Genomic DNA, 6,203 nt, shown 5'->3' on the forward strand with positions numbered 1-6,203 from the left:
TGACTGAAGGTACCCCAGTACTGTCTGAAGGTAACCCAGTACTGACTGTCTGAAGGTAACCCAGTACTGACTGTCTGAAGGTAACCCAGTACTGTCTGAAGGTAACCCAGTACTGACTGAAGGTAACCCAGTACTGACTGTCTGAAGGTAACCCAGTACTGACTGTCTGAAGGTAACCCAGTACTGACTGTCTGAAGGTAACCCAGTACTGACTGTCTGAAGGTAACCCAGTACTGACTGTCTGAAGGTAACCCAGTACTGACTGTCTGAAGGTAACCCAGTACTGACTGACTGAAGGTAACCCAGTACTGACTGTCTGAAGGTAACCCAGTACTGACTGAAGGTAACCCAGTACTGACTGTCTGAAGGTAACCCAGTACTGACTGAAGGTAACCCAGTACTGACTGAAGGTACCCCAGTACTGACTGAAAGTAACCCAGTACTGACTGTCTGAAGGTAACCCAGTACTGACTGTCTGAATGTAACCCAGTACTGACTGTCTGAAGGTAACCCAGTACTGACTGTCTGAAGGTAACCCAGTACTGACTGTCTGAAGGTAACCCAGTACTGTCTGAAGGTAACCCAGTACTGACTGTCTGAAGGTAACCCAGTACTGACTGAAGGTAACCCAGTACTGACTGAAGGTAACCCAGTACTGACTGTCTGAAGGTACCCCAGTACTGACTGAAAGTAACCCAGTACTGACTGTCTGAAGTTAACCCAGTACTGGCTGTCTGAAGGTAACCCAGTACTGACTGTCTGAAGGTAACCCAGTACTGACTGTCTGAAGGTAACCCAGTACTGACTGTCTGAAGGTAACCCAGTACTGACTGTCTGAAGGTAACCCAGTACTGACTGTCTGAAGGTACCCCAGTACTGACTGAAGGTAACCCAGTACTGACTGTCTGAAGGTAACCCAGTACTGTCTGAAGGTAACCCAGTACTGACTGTCTGAATGTAACCCAGTACTGACTGTCTGAATGTAACCCAGTACTGACTGTCTGAAGGTAACCCAGTACTGACTGTCTGAAGGTAACCCAGTACTGACTGTCTGACGGTAACCCAGTACTGACTGTCTGAAGGTACCCCAGTACTGACTGAAGGTACCCCAGTACTGACTGTCTGAAGGTAACCCAGTACTGACTGTCTGAAGGTAACCCAGTACTGACTGAAGGTAACCCAGTAATGACTGTCTGAAGGTAACCCAGTACTGACTGTCTGAAGGTAACCCAGTACTGACTGTCTGAAGGTAACCCAGTACTGACTGTCTGAAGGTAACCCAGTACTGACTGTCTGAAGGTAACCCAGTACTGACTGTCTGAAGGTAACCCAGTACTGACTGTCTGAAGGTAACCCAGTACTGACTGACTGAAGGTAACCCAGTACTGACTGTCTGAAGGTAACCCAGTACTGACTGAAGGTACCCCAGTACTGACTGTCTGAAGGTAACCCAGTACTGACTATCTGAAGGTAACCCAGTACTGACTGTAGGTAACCCAGTACTGTCTGAAGGTAACCCAGTACTGACTGTCTGAAGGTAACCCAGTACTGACTGAAGGTAACCCAGTACTGACTGTCTGAAGGTAACCCAGTACTGACTGTCTGAAGGTAACCCAGTACTGACTGAAGGTAACCCAGTACTGACTGAAGGTAACCCAGTACTGACTGTCTGAAGGTAACCCAGTACTGACTGTCTGAAGGTAACCCAGTACTGTCTGAAGGTAACCCAGTACTGACTGTCTGAAGGTAACCCAGTACTGTCTGTCTGAAGGTAACCCAGTACTGACTGTCTAAAGGTAACCCAGTACTGACTGTCTGAAGGTAAACCAGTACTGACTGTCTGAAGGTAACCCAGTACTGACTGTCTGAAGGTAACCCAGTACTGACTGTCTGAAGGTAACCCAGTACTGTCTGAAGGTAACCCAGTACTGTCTGAAGGTAACCCAGTACTGACTGAAGGTACCCCAGTACTGACTGTCTGAAGGTAACCCAGTACTGACTGTCTGAAGGTAACCCAGTACTGACTGTCTGAAGGTAACCCAGTACTGACTGTCTGAAGGTAACCCAGTACTGACTGAAGGTAACCCAGTACTGACTGAAGGTAACCCAGTACTGACTGTCTGAATGTAACCCAGTACTGACTGTCTGAAGGTAACCCAGTACTGACTGTCTGAAGGTAACCCAGTACTGACTGTCTGAAGGTAACCCAGTACTGTCTGAAGGTAACCCAGTACTGACTGTCTGAAGGTACCCCAGTACTGACTGTCTGAAGGTAACCCAGTACTGACTGAAGGTAACCTAGTACTGACTGTCTGAAGGTAACCCAGTACTGACTGTCTGAAGGTAACCCAGTACTGACTGTCTGAAGGTAACCCAGTACTGACTGAAGGTACCCCAGTACTGACTGTCTGAAGGTACCCAGTACTGACTGTCTGAAGGTAACCCAGTACTGACTGTCTGAAGGTAACCCAGTACTGACTGTCTGAAGGTAACCCAGTACTGACTGTCTGAAGGTAACCCAGTACTGACTGTCTGAAGGTAACCCAGTACTGACTGACTGAAGGTAACCCAGTACTGACTGACTGAAGGTAACCCAGTACTGTCTGAAGGTAACCCAGTACTGACTGTCTGAAGGTAACCCAGTACTGTCTGAAGGTAACCCAGTACTGACTGTCTGAAGGTAACCCAGTACTGACTGTCAGAAGGTAACCCAGTACTGACTGTCTGAAGGTAACCCAGTACTGACTGTCTGAAGGTACCCCAGTACTGACTGAAGGTACCCCAGTACTGACTGTCTGAAGGTAACCCAGTACTGACTGTCTGAAGGTAACCCAGTACTGACTGAAGGTAACCCAGTAATGACTGTCTGAAGGTAACCCAGTACTGACTGTCTGAAGGTAACCCAGTACTGACTGTCTGAAGGTAACCCAGTACTGACTGTCTGAAGGTAACCCAGTACTGACTGTCTGAAGGTAACCCAGTACTGACTGTCTGAAGGTAACCCAGTACTGACTGTCTGAAGGTAACCCAGTACTGACTGACTGAAGGTAACCCAGTACTGACTGTCTGAAGGTAACCCAGTACTGACTGAAGGTACCCCAGTACTGACTGTCTGAAGGTAACCCAGTACTGACTATCTGAAGGTAACCCAGTACTGACTGTAGGTAACCCAGTACTGTCTGAAGGTAACCCAGTACTGACTGTCTGAAGGTAACCCAGTACTGACTGAAGGTAACCCAGTACTGACTGAAGGTAACCCAGTACTGACTGTCTGAAGGTAACCCAGTACTGACTGTCTGAAGGTAACCCAGTACTGACTGAAGGTAACCCAGTACTGACTGAAGGTAACCCAGTACTGACTGTCTGAAGGTAACCCAGTACTGACTGTCTGAAGGTAACCCAGTACTGTCTGAAGGTAACCCAGTACTGACTGTCTGAAGGTAACCCAGTACTGTCTGTCTGAAGGTAACCCAGTACTGACTGTCTGAAGGTAACCCAGTACTGACTGTCTGAAGGTAACCCAGTACTGACTGTCTGAAGGTAACCCAGTACTGACTGTCTGAAGGTAACCCAGTACTGACTGTCTGAAGGTAACCCAGTACTGTCTGAAGGTAACCCAGTACTGTCTGAAGGTAACCCAGTACTGACTGAAGGTACCCCAGTACTGACTGTCTGAAGGTAACCCAGTACTGACTGTCTGAAGGTAACCCAGTACTGACTGTCTGAAGGTAACCCAGTACTGACTGTCTGAAGGTAACCCAGTACTGACTGAAGGTAACCCAGTACTGACTGAAGGTAACCCAGTACTGACTGTCTGAAGGTAACCCAGTACTGACTGTCTGAATGTAACCCAGTACTGACTGTCTGAAGGTACCCCAGTACTGACTGTCTGAAGGTAACCCAGTACTGTCTGAAGGTAACCCAGTACTGACTGTCTGAAGGTACCCCAGTACTGACTGTCTGAAGGTAACCCAGTACTGACTGAAGGTAACCCAGTACTGACTGTCTGAAGGTAACCCAGTACTGACTGTCTGAAGGTAACCCAGTACTGACTGTCTGAAGGTAACCCAGTACTGACTGAAGGTACCCCAGTACTGACTGTCTGAAGGTACCCAGTACTGACTGTCTGAAGGTAACCCAGTACTGACTGTCTGAAGGTAACCCAGTACTGACTGTCTGAAGGTAACCCAGTACTGACTGTCTGAAGGTAACCCAGTACTGACTGTCTGAAGGTAACCCAGTACTGACTGACTGAAGGTAACCCAGTACTGACTGACTGAAGGTAACCCAGTACTGTCTGAAGGTAACCCAGTACTGACTGTCTGAAGGTAACCCAGTACTGTCTGAAGGTAACCCAGTACTGACTGTCTGAAGGTAACCCAGTACTGACTGTCAGAAGGTAACCCAGTACTGACTGTCTGAAGGTAACCCAGTACTGACTGTCTGAAGGTACCCCAGTACTGACTGTCTGAATGTAACCCAGTACTGACTGTCTGAAGGTAACCCAGTACTGACTGTCTGAAGGTAACCCAGTACTGACTGACTGAAGGTAACCCAGTACTGACTGTCTGAAGGTAACCCAGTACTGACTGTCTGAAGGTAACCCAGTACTGACTGCCTGAAGGGTAAATTAATGGAAGTGAACAGGTCAAAGGGTCATTCCACTGTAAAACAATTGTAAATCCTGAGCTTTCTAATAACGCTCAGATATAAGACAGACACCTCAGATATAAGACAGACACCTCAGATATAAGACAGACACCTCAGATATAAGACAGACACCTCAGATAGACGACAGACACCTCAGATATAAGACAGACACCTCAGATATAAGACAGACACCTCAGATAGAAGACAGACACCTCAGATATAAGACAGACACCTCAGCCTGACCAACAGGTGACTCGTTGGAGGGGAGAAAAGCCCGACCAACAGGTGACTCATTGGAGGGGAGAAAAGTCAATGACACAGTCATGACACCTCAGTGATAAAGGCGTGTTGTCATCAGATATTCACCTGGACGTTTTAACAGCTTCTGTGCGTCATCACTTGGTTGCTGAGAAAAGACGAGGGATGTGTCAGGTGTCTTTATCATGTCTTCAGTTCAATACCACTTCCTGGATCCCCTTAGTTACCAATATACATAATGTTAGAAACAAGGCTTCCAAAACGGTTGTTCGGCTGTCCCCGTACCAGAACCCTGTTGGGTTCCAGGTGTAACCCTCTGTAGAAAGGGTTCTGCATGGAACCCACCTGCAACCAAAGACGGTTAATCAAAGGGTTCTCCTATGGGGACAGCTGAAGACCCCTTAAAGGGTTCACCTATGGGGACAGCTGAATAACCCTTAATTAAAGGGTTCTCCTATGGGGACAGCTGAAGACCCCTTAAAGGGTTCTCCTATGTGGACAGCTGAAGACCCCTTAAAGGGTTCTCCTATGGGGACAGCTGAAGACCCCTTAAAGGGTTCTCCTATGTGGACAGCTGAAGACCCCTTAAAGGGTTCTCCTATGGGGACAGCTGAAGACCCCTTAAAGGGTTCTCCTATGGGGACAGCTGAAGACCCCTTAAAGGGTTCTCCTATGTGGACAGCTGAAGACCCCTTAAAGGGTTCTCCTATGGGGACAGCTGAAGACCCTTTTAAGGGTTCTCCTATGGGGACAGCTGAAGACCCCTTAATTAAAGGGTTCTCCTATGTGGACAGCTGAAGACCCCTTAAAGGGTTCTCCTATGTGGACAACTGAAGACCCCTTAAAGGGTTCTCCTATGGGGACAGCTGAAGACCCCTTAAAGGGTTCTCCTATGGGGACAGCTGAAGACCCCTTAAAGGGTTCTCCTATGGGGACAACTGAAGACGCCTTAATTAAAGGGTTCTCCTTTGGGGACAGCTGAAGACCCCTTAATTAAAGGGTTCTCCTATGGGGAGAGCTGAATAACCCTTAATTAAAGGGTTCTCCTATGTGGACAGCTGAAGACCCCTTAAAGGGTTCTCCTATGGGGACGGCCGAAGACCCCTTAAAGGGTTCTCCTATGGGAACAGCTGAAGACCCCTTAATTAAAGGGTTCTCCTATGGGGACAGCTGAATAACATTTAATTAAAGGGTTCTCCTATGGGGACAGCTGAATACCCCTTAATTAAAGGGTTATCCTATGGGGACAGCTGAATAACCCTTAATTAAAGGGTTCTCCTATGGGGACGGCTGAA

The sequence above is a fragment of the Salvelinus fontinalis genome, unplaced genomic scaffold, assembly GCF_029448725.1.
Source record: "Salvelinus fontinalis isolate EN_2023a unplaced genomic scaffold, ASM2944872v1 scaffold_0137, whole genome shotgun sequence".
Lineage (NCBI taxonomy): Eukaryota > Metazoa > Chordata > Actinopteri > Salmoniformes > Salmonidae > Salvelinus > Salvelinus fontinalis.